The following is an 11618-nucleotide window of genomic DNA, read 5'->3' on the forward strand; positions in this document are numbered from 1 at the left end:
GGCAATTTATATGAATATAGTAAGTTCTCTTAACTTGAAAGTGCAGGTTGAAATAGTGAGGACTTGTATGGTTATTTGACAAGATAAAGTGAGTTTTCTTGAATTGACAATGTAACATATTAAGTAGATTTAACTCAGAGTATCAAGTTGAAACAACAAATGATCATTAGTTAAACTACATGTAAAATGTGTAGGTTTTGTTCAAGTTGAGTTTACTAAAGTTTTTTAGGCAGTAGGTGAACTTGAAATATTTTACAGTGCAGTGAGCGGCAGTTCTGTTGACAAAAATGCCTTGGTGATGAGAGAGGTCAACCGTGAATGGTCAGACTGGTTTGAACTGACAGAAAGGCTACAGTAACTCAGAAAACCCCTCTATACAATTGTTGTGAGTAGGGGGGAGTGCGCCTCAGCACAGCCATTGATCAGGAAAATAATTTTTTTCCCAAAAGGTTGCCAACCCCTGCTCTTGAGATTGTTGTGCTTGAAAATCCCAGGAGATCTGCAGTTAGAGAAACACTCAAACCACCCCGTCCGGTACCAACAATCATGCCACGGTCCAAATCGCTGAGATCAAATTTTTTTCCCCCATTCTGATGGTTGATGTGAACATTAACTGAAGCTCCTGACCCATATCTGCATTATTTTATATATTACACTGCTGCCACATGGTTGGCTGATTAGATAAATCGCATGAAACAGTAGATGTGCAGGTGTACCTAATAAAGCGAGTCCATCTTTGACCATTGGATGCTTTGTAATGACTATTTCTGATTATGTAATTGGCATGATACATGTTTACTTGAATAAAACAACTTTAAACTTGATTCTATTCTGATTTATCCTGAAATGATTGGCTTTAGTAGATTACGTTAAATTTATGTTACCACAATACTGCGATCAGAGTTAGTACATACTAAGATCCAGATTTTGATGGAACATTTGGCACATGAATTGGGTTCTTAACTTTCTGACTAACTACTTCGCTTTAGTAAAGTTTATATAGACTGTAAGGACTAAAAAAAATACTATTTAGAACCATGTAATGTTGATAGATGTTTCAAAATAGAACTAGTCATTATCTCACTATATAACACAGTTTTTGTTCTTGGTAGTAAGTGTTATTTCTTAATTGCTTATGCCACAAAAGTATAGAAAATGGCTATTATTCCCCACAAACTTTGCTTTTGTTACCAAGACAGTGATATTTTGAAATTTACCTATTTCCAATGAGAAAATGGGCGAATGTGTCTTTTTGTTCACATAAATTCAGAAAAAAACAACACATGATTCCAAATTAACATGCATTTATACTAAAGTAATCCAAAAATGACAACAAAAGATTTAGAAGCAAGTAGTTTTTCAAGATTTAAGATTATACTCTAAATCACTTTCATGAATCAGACCCCAAATATAGTCTCCCATCATGTTCTCATAGTGGCGTTCAAATTCCAGTATATCCTGATGAAAGCGCTTGTCTTGTTCCTCCAAGCATGCTCCCATGTTCTCCTTGAATTTATCAAGATGAGCATCAAGGATATGGACTTTGAGGGACATCCTACAGCCCATTGTGCCGTAGTTCTTCATCAGAGTCTTCAACAGTCAGCTCCACATAGTTTTCAGTCTTGTGATTGCCCAGGAAGCCCCGAACCACTGCAAAAAAGCTGTTCCAAGCCACTTTCGTATGTGTCCTGGTCACAAAAGCAAAATTTGTGGGGAATAATAGCCATTTTCTATACTTTTGAGGCATAAGCAATTAGGAAATAACACTTACTACCCAGGAACCAAAAATAAAAACAATTGTTATACAGTGTTATTGATAATATTACTCTTGTTAGTTAAGTTAGCAGGTGTAAAAAGGAAACTATAAGGACTAAATAAAGCTACTATTTGGGTTAAGGTAATGTTGGTCGGCATATCCAAATAGTATTGGTCGTTAATCTCGGACTATTGATAATGTCACTTGAATTTAGTGTAGACAAATCTTTAGGACTAAGCAAAATTACTATTCAAGAAATGGTAAGTGGGAGTGACCTGTATAAATTATTATTAGTCATTTACCTCTAGCTATCAACCATGTAAGCTATAGGATTCTGAATAAACGAGTGCAATTTAAAGTATAGAATAATTAAGTGTCTAAGACTGATATAAATTCTAACAATAATGATCAATAGTAGTCGGAATCACAACCTAAATTCGAGATCTTTTAAAACTGGAGACAGATTAAATTAATAATGGAGTCATATTCAGTCTTAAAGCGGCAAAACTAAAACATTCGGTCCATGGTCCAGTGAAGTGGCCCAAAAACAATGACAGAAGTCACAAAAGTCAAACAAGGAAGTAAAAATGGTGCCTTAATTCTTTCAAATAAACTTTTGCTTGCAGGTCAAGTCATATATATAAACAGGAAAACCACAACTACACCCCCTCACCCCACTCTCAACACTAGTCTTGCTCAGTAGAGGGTACTTCAGCACCCCCCTTCCCATGCCTATATCTTCCTGTGATTGTGAAATTTCCATCAACTCATACACCCAGGTCTGTAGAAGATTTATTTTAGGCCAGTTAATTGCTGTTTATTTCCAAATGCTCAAACTCAAAAAGGTCTTTGAGCATGATATTCTCGACTTACCGTTTGGTTTACATTGAGATAATTTTGACTAAAGAGGTAGGCACACAAGATTTTGTGTTTCATTCATCTGCATGCAAACATGGGAGAGCTGGTAGACAAGTGTAAAGCAAAAAGATCTTTGATCAACAGAGACAATCAAATATATAGATGAAACTATCATTTTGGTGGTTTTGCATTAATACAAGTTTAAAGGAATCCAAACATAAATGAAGAACAGAAGATGTTTGGTTTGCATTGTCATAGAAAACTGGAGTATATGGTATATTTTAACTAGGGCTGTCAATTTAATACATTAATTCGGTGCAATTAATTATTGAAAATATATATATATATTTGTTTTAATTTATGCAGTTACGAGGTAGCTCAGTGAGTAAAGATGATGACTGCCACCCTTGGAGTTCACAAGTTCGATTCCCAGGGTGAGTTGAGTGACTCCAGCCAGGTCTCCTAAGCAACCAAATTGGCCCGGTAGCTAGGGAGGTTAGAGTAACATGTGGTTACCTCCTCGTGGTCGCTATAATGTGGTTCGCTCTCGGTGGGGCGAGTGGCGAGTTGTGCGTGGATGGTGTGAAGCCGCCACACATGCAATGTCTCCACGGAAACACGATCAACAAGCCATGTGATAAGATGCGTGGGTTGACGGGTCTCAGACGGGGAGGCAACTGAGATTCGTCCTCCGTCATCCAGACTGTGGCGAGTCACTACGCCACCGCGAGGACTTAGGCCTTGTTCAGACTGCCACTAAAAGTCAGATTTTTGCATATCCAGATGAGTTTTTGATAGTCTGGACAGCAAAAAACCACAAGAAATATGGCGGTGGTTTCAAATGCTATTGAAATCAGATTTTTTCAGATGCGTCTCAGTCCAGATGCTCTGGCTGCTCAATTCGGATTTCAAATGGTCTTTTGCATCACTCTTAACGAGACACACAACAATATCGTCAGAAATCGGTGACTGCAGCACGGAACATCACAATATTTACCAGTCTCCTCCATCGCTGAGTTTTTTGGTGTAACAGATGAGTTCTGCACCGCGACTGGACAGGGCGCTTATTTGGAGAGCGAGATGATGCACCTCCATTTTTACCACATCTGTTTTGAAAGCATCGTTACGTGGGTACGCCTACATCGTTACCAATGCAACCCATGCAGATGTATTGGTCTGAACGCGCAAATCTGATTTGATCACTTGCAATTAATAGTGCGGACAGTCTGCCTGACCAGATCTGATTTGAGAAAAAATCTGATTTGCCAGCAGTCTGAATATAGCCATAGAGCGCATTAGGAATTGGCCATTCCAAATTGGGGAGAAAATAAAAAAATAAATAAAAGCAATTTAAGCAATTACATTTAGTCATTTTGCAGATAATTTTATCCAAAGCGACTTACAAATGAGGAGATCATTAATCATGGCCCTGAACGATAACAAGGAATGTACACCTTCACAAGTCTCACTAAATATGTCTGATGAAGGCCTTGAGGGTGGCTGAAACATCATGTATTTTTAATCAAATAAAATTGTAGCTCTAAATTTGCTTGAAGAGTGCATGTGGCACCCCTTTCTTTTGAAAGAATAGGCAATGCAACCAGTATTGACAGATTGGGTTGTGTCAAATTGGGCTAGTTGTGCTTGAATTGTGTGGGTTGAAATGTATTTTTGTATTTAGGCTGGTTTGGAGTTATTTTCCGGTTTTAATAATGATAAAGAAATTCCACTGCTCATGCACGTAAATAAAGAAAACTTCCCCACACACACAATCATTGAATCAAATAGCTAAAACACTAATTGATAGAAAATGTGTTCAGTCCTGTTCAGAGGAGCTATGAGCTGCGAACAAAGTGGAAAAAGTATCAGTACATGTCTAATATAGGGAAATTACCATGATCTAAAGCCGTGGTTAATGTCAGAACTTATCTGTGATGTTTTCTCATGCTCATTTGATGCCCTTGTAACCTAATAGAAAAATTTGCACTTAAAAATTTCTCCGATGATTAGGTCATTGATGCCTTTTGGCTAGAAGTTAATTGATGCTGTATGAGACCACTGCAGCATATTTTGAGAATGTAACACTCATGGTGATCATACTGCTTACATTTCCTACACCTAATAATCATGTGGAGAGAGCATGTTCACAAGTGACAATATGAATTCACCGCTCCCCTTCATAATTTACAGCTATGTTCAAGATGGAATTTGGAATGAGCGATAAAACGTAAAAAAAAATAGGACAGATTATATAGAATGTTAATATGACATATTAATTAATAAAATATTAAATGGCAAAACATAACTTCAAATGAAGCACAACGACACACTTCATCATTATTTGGCTTCTTAATATCCCAGGGCAGAATATTTTTTTTAGTGTGTGTCTTTGTTCTTTGTTTGTCTATTTGTGTGAATAAGAAAAGGGGGTAAATGTAAGTGTTTTTAGAAACTTTTATCATTTCGTTGCTTAATTGTGTTGTAAAGGTTGTAAAGGCTTACTTTGTTATTATGGTTTCAAATGCAGGATTCTCAGGATGTGTTTTTCTATGTTTCAAAGTATGTTTTAATGCTGTGTTTCTGACATGACACAACCGAATAGACGCGTTTCAATCAGACAGATTGACGAGTTCCATTGCTAAATTAATTGCTGCGGACTGTAGGCCAATGATTATAAGAACTAGTCTAGTTAGTTATTTTGAAGTGACAAGCATTCAAAGTGGATTTTACTCTGCAAAGTTGCTCAGCTATCACACTATGGTGTATGTAGCATTTCCTCCAAGCTGGTTGAGAAATTCTGAGGTTCCCCAGAGGGTGAGCAGCCCTCTCAACTGACAAGCAATGTATTGTGCTTATGTAACCTCCTGTCCAAGTCTTGTTCTACATTACAAAATCACCATTTTGATCCAAAATTAGATAATACCAACTGGAACATCAAATGTGACATTAATAATCTCTAGTTAATAAACTGATACTTATCACAAAGTGATCAGCTGGTTAGCTTTAGTAAGGGTCTAATCCAATTATCTAGACAAATATAATACTGCAAGTAGATGAGTAATGAGTCAATTTATAGTTGTCATTGAGTGATTTGGCAGATACTCATATAAGGCTATGCGTCTACACACAGCTTTGAAACTAAAGAGGCCATTTGGGTAAATGCAGACTTGGGGCAGCCAAGTCTAGTTGTATTAGCCCACTGTGGTTCTATAAGTGAGAGTGGAAAAATACAGAACCTAGTTTAGCAAAAGAGGGAGTGTAAGAGAGAGTATGACTGAAGGAGAAAGAGGTGTGTTACTGCGTCAGAGTTGAAGAGGCCAGTCATTGGAATTGACTGACTGATGGACAGCAAACTATGGGAAGGTTGAGGTCAGCTCCGATTGTAATGTGGAAAGTTTCCAAGGTGTCTGATGCCTCTATGATGATCTTGTGACAGTGGAAAAATAAACACGACTCTTTTCTCTCTCAGCTGAAGAGAATTCTCAAACTTCTATACAGTACTTTACATCTTCTACACTGAAGTAATCAGCAGCTGTTCAGGAATTTCAACAAGCCAATTGCAAGTAGTGGGAAAGTTAACTGATTTATCAAGAATTTAAAAGGGCCGTTTATCAATCTTGTCATCTATCTTTATATCTAGCACGAATGAATATGATCTTTCTTTATTTCTCAGTGAATAAAGTGTCAGTGACCTTTTCCACTGCCAGACACTCCACTTCATTGGTTGTGCCATTTCTCTGTTCCCATTCTGAAATAATTTGACCAATGCCATTGGGCATGAAAACACACACACTTAGAAGAAAAGTTTCTATATAAAACATGAATAGTTCTATCGCTCGCTTCATATTTAGAACCCCTAAAATTTTCTATATAGACCCTTTTAAGGGTTCTATTAAATGGTTCTTTGGGCCAAGTGAAAAGCTTCTAAATAGAACCTTTTAGGGGGTTCAATCATGTAATGTAACATTTGTTTTTTAATTTGTTTTCAAATGTAGTTTTTGTTTTATTACCAGAAGAAGTGCAGCAGTGATCGCTACCAAGGGGATGGCCCTGCGCAACCCGCCATGGGCCCCGTCCTCAGCTTAGGATGGCCCTGCCTACATTAGGCCCTTTCCCACTGATGGCACTAAAGCCTGTTTTAGATACTTCTCCCAGGAACAAGAACTTTTCGTCGCTTTTGCACCTTAGGAACTATAGTTTGTTTCGAAGCCAATTTATGGGGCTTTTTTAACTCCTACTCTGGAGAAGGTACTTTTGGAGCATATAGAGACTCTGGGAGGTGCTTCAGCCTGTGATTGGTCAAAAATGTATGATGCACAAATTGCTTTGAGAATCTTGGAGTCAGCAGCCACCATTTGTAAACTAACTTTTAGATGCTAGCCTGCTACTATTTTACAATTCGCTTAACATAAATAACATATAAACAACAAGTATCCACAGAGGATCACACGTTTCACATGTATGTGTGTGTAACTTAATCGGGAGACACGCTTTGAATCTGTACTCTTTGTAATGTGTGACTACAGAAAATAAAGTGAAAATCTGGATTATTACATAACATTTTTCCTGGGATGATGACTATAAATAATCAGATGTTAATCAAGAGTAGCTAATTGAACTCTATTATACACTGAACCTTCATGAATCTTACATGAGAGAAGAATTGCCTGCCTGTTAATGCCTGGTTAACTTTCATCCAAACAACGTTTTTAAATAAATGAGTATTTCAGTACAGTCATTTGTGTTGAGTCATAAAAGCCTTTTTGTAAAAGATTGTGTTGATAAATAGGTTTAGTAAATAGGTTTACATTTTCAATATGTTGTCCACTAAATTCAGTGCATGCTGCGTGGTAGTCCACTCGTCTCATCTCTCACTCCGACTGCAGCACCACAGAGCACCGCACATACAGCGCTTTTGCCCAGTCTAAAACCGTAACCTGAAGACACAGACTGCATCCGAAAACTAGAAAATGCTGCCTTGGGGACCAGTTTCCTTAAGAGTTCCAATTATACAAAAATGCTGTAAGGTGAACCATTAACTATTTATGCAGCTGCCTACGTTTTCGGATGCAGCCAAAGCTTGTGTAAAACAACCATAACAAAAGTATAGAATGTAGCTCAGATCCCGGCATCCTCCGTCTGTGTTACTGATTTTGTTATAGCTGTTGTTATTGAATCGTGCGTGCCAACCACGTCAGAAGAAACATGGATGATACTTGATGTCACTATGAAGGTAACTTTGTGAATGCGAATGCAACAGGGGAAATGTCTCCTTGGGTGTTCTGTTCCTCCTAAGAGTTCTCATCTAGAAAGTTACTAAAGAAAATGTACCAGGACTGTAGGTGGGAAAGGGTTTATACATAGAGCAATTTTAAGCCTATTGAATACTTTTGTGCCAGAAAGTTACTTTCTTAGTAAATCTTTGTGAATAGAACATTTTTGGCATAAAGGGAGAAATTATCTCTAGGGTTCTATATAGTAGAACCTCAAAGAGCCTTTTTTTTTCTCCCAAAAGTACACGTAGCCACGTAAATGGCTTCAACACTATTTAAATTAAATCAACTCTAAAATGTTTTTATCTTCCATTCTCTAAGAATGTGCATATACGTATATATATATATATATATATATATATATATATATATATATATATATATATATATATACACACATACACACACACACACACACACACACACAGATCAGCCACAACATGAAAACCACCTGCCTAATATTGTGTAGGTCCCCTTCTTGCCTCAAAAACGGTGCCAACCCGCATCTCAGAATAGCATTCTCATCGTAATTGTACAGAGCGGTTATCTGAGTTACCGTAGACTTTGTCAGTTTGAACCAGTCTGTCCATTCTCTGTTGACATCTCTCATTAACAAGGCATTTCTGTCCACAGAGCTGCCGCTCACTGTTCAGTTCTTGAATTTCATGTGTTGGAAGAAGGAAAAACGGGCAAGCATAAAGATCTGAATGATGTTGACCAGGGCCAAATTGTGATGGCTAGACGACTGGGCCAGAGCATCTTCAAACGGCAGATCTTTTGGGGTGTTCAGTGGGCAATGGTTAGTAACAAAATTGGACCAATAAAAGACAACCGGTGAACCGGCAACAGCGTAATGGGTGCCCAAGGCTCATTGGTGTGTGTGGGGAGTGAAGGCTAGCCCATCTGGTCTGAGCCCACAGAAGAGTTCCTGTAGCACAAACCGCTGAAAAACATACAGTTGTCCATGATAGAAAGGTGTCAGAACACACAGTGCATCTCAGCTTGCTGCGTATGAGGCACCGTAGCTGCAGACCGGACAGAGTGCCCATGCTGACCCCTGTCATCCACCGAAAGCACCTACATTGGGCAAGTGAGTGTCAGAACTGGACATGGAGCAATATAAGAAGGTGGCCTGGTCTGATGAATCACATTTTCTTTTAGATCATGTGGACGGCCGAGTGCGTATGCATCGTTTACATGGGGAAGAAATGGCAGCAGGATGCACCATGAGAAGATGGCAGGCCGGCGGAGGCAGTGTGATGCTCTGGCAATGTTCTGATGGGAAACCTTAGGTCCTGGCATTCATGAGGGTGTTACTTTGATACGTACCACCTACCTAAAGATTGTTGCAGACCTTGTACACCTCTTCATGGCAACGGTATTCCCTGATGGCAGTAGCCTCTTTCAGCAGGATAATGCAACCTGCCACACTACAAAAATTGTTCAGGCATGGTTTGAGGAACATGACAAAGTGTTCAAGGTGTTGACTTGGCCCCCATCTCAATCTGATTGAGCATCTATGGGATGTGCTGGACCAACAAGTCCGATCCATGGAGGCCCCACCTCGTAACTTACAGGACTTAAAGGATCTGCTGCTAACCTCTTGGTGTCAGATACCACAGAACACCTTCAGAGGTCTTGTGGAGTCCATGCATCGATGGCTCAGAGCTGTTTCGGCAGCACAAGAGGGACCAACACGATATCAGGCAGGTGGTTTTAATGTTGTGGCTGATAGATGTGTGTGTGATATATACACATATATATATATATATATATATATAAACATTTGGCCAAATTAATGTGTTAAAAAGTTGGATTCCATTAAGGAATTGTTAGGATATTAGATTGTTAGGATAATCCGAACAAGAAACAAATAAGACAGCTTCAACCTCCTGTTTTAACATAATTCGAAGGTGTTAGTGCATACTAAAAGCAGTTATATATGTCATTCGAACTCCTGAGAGAGATTCAGTTGGACGGTTCCAACTGCTGCATCCTGTGAGACGAAAACTTCATGCATTCTTGCAACAAAGTTTCTCGACTTGCGTGTTCATGTTGCCAGTCTTACCGTGCTGCTCGTGTGAGAAGTTGTCCTGTCTTCGTAGATTTGTTTAAAACCGCTTAACTTCGATTGGCAGATTTTCTGTCGGCTGCTCAGATAATAATGCCGTCGTTTTCACTTTTTCCGCACTCTTCGGCTGATTAGGAGATCGCCACGTTGGAGGACTCCGAATGTACAACTTTGGTAAAAGGCAAAAGCAATGTCAGACCCTGAGGTTAGGTGCTCTGTCATTGGAGAACAACTCCTAGATTTTTTTTTTTACCTATGCTGTAACGCGGCCCTCCCCCACATTCTTGACAGCTCTTTTGTGTCACATTACAGAGCACGCGGAGCTCTCGTGAAGGGGTCTCTGGAGTCTTCGCCGTCTCACCCCACAAATACATTGATTTATACAGGAAAAGTTTACAAAGTTGATCAGCTCCTGATCAATATTTGTGTGCGCGCGCGTGTGTGGTAAAAGGAGAACATTATTTATTTATTTATTGCGTCCGTCTGCGGCTTTGACCGTTGCGCCGTGTCTTGCTATGTTTTCAGCGTCTCATGCAGAAGAGTTATTCAGATGCTGTGTCACGTTAATATGAACGTCAACTTTTAAAAATGTGTCTCGAGACACCTGCATTCTGTACTATCCGTTTCTTCTTTTTTTACTGTTATTACGCGTTCGGTCTGAACTGCCCCTTACGCATTGCTGTGCATGACTTCTCATACCACGCCCCTTGTTTATATTTTGGAAAAGCACACTGCTCATCGCGTGCGCTGAGAGTTTGCTAGCCTATAGGAAAGGCAGTAGGTAAATAAAACAACAATTGCGACGCTAAGGGCAACAAGTTCTTATTACTAGGGGCTCAGATGCGTTATATTACACCGTTCATTTCTGCCAAGAGGTTCCTTGGGCAATTTCTGTACACACGAGGGCGCCATCACATTCTGATCATCAGCAGCAACATTATGTAACAGTAGTTATAACATTTCCTCATCATATTACATTTAGTTAATTTAGGCTGCGGTCATGACTCTTGTGCTAATTAAAACTGAAAGTGGAAAAGCCTTAATAGTGGTGGGCATTCTATTGTGTTTGTGGGTTGAACCTCATTCTACCTACCTTTGAGAATGAAAGGGAAGTTGAAGTGAAGTCAGAATTAGTTTAATGAGTTTCACAGTTAAATGAAGTTACATGAGTTTTACAATTGCATAAGTTTCCCAATTACTGGTATGATGCACATCATGTGTTTTCTACTTGGCAACGTATCTGTGTGTCAATACAATTAGACAGAACCATAGAACAAATTGACAGTCCCTGCAAGTGAGTGGTTGTGTGCTGTAAATGTGTGTGCATATGCCATTGTGGGTGTGTATGTATTTTCTGTATGTTTTGTCTGAGGTATTCTGCCAAACTATAAGGCTGTCTAAATAAAAGTGAATTAAAGGGACAGTTCACACAAAAATGAAAACTCTTATCATCATTTACTCACCCCTCATGTTGTTCCAAACTTGCATGACTTTCTTCTGTGGAACTCAAAGATAGATGTTAGGCAGAATGTTAGGAATTGACAGGCTCAGTCACCATTCAGTTCATTGCGTCTTTTATCCATCCAATAACGTGAATGGTGACTGAGACTATCAGTCCCTAACATTCTGCATACTATTTCCTTTTGTTTTCAATGGAAGA

General features: G+C 39.0%; 1 protein-coding gene across 1 annotated transcript in view; it reads right to left on the reverse strand.

Annotated features, from left to right (window-relative positions):
* Positions 1-10238, reverse strand: part of slc6a16a (solute carrier family 6 member 16a) — a 28389-nt gene extending 18151 nt beyond the window's left edge. Inside the window, exon 1 of the mRNA XM_052139091.1 lies at positions 9956-10238. The gene's annotated coding sequence lies outside the window, so the exon portion shown is untranslated. The remainder of the gene's footprint in view (positions 1-9955) is intronic.
* Positions 10239-11618: the final 1380 nt, after the last annotated feature.

Source organism: Xyrauchen texanus, chromosome 12 (assembly GCF_025860055.1).
Source record: "Xyrauchen texanus isolate HMW12.3.18 chromosome 12, RBS_HiC_50CHRs, whole genome shotgun sequence".
NCBI lineage: Eukaryota > Metazoa > Chordata > Actinopteri > Cypriniformes > Catostomidae > Xyrauchen > Xyrauchen texanus.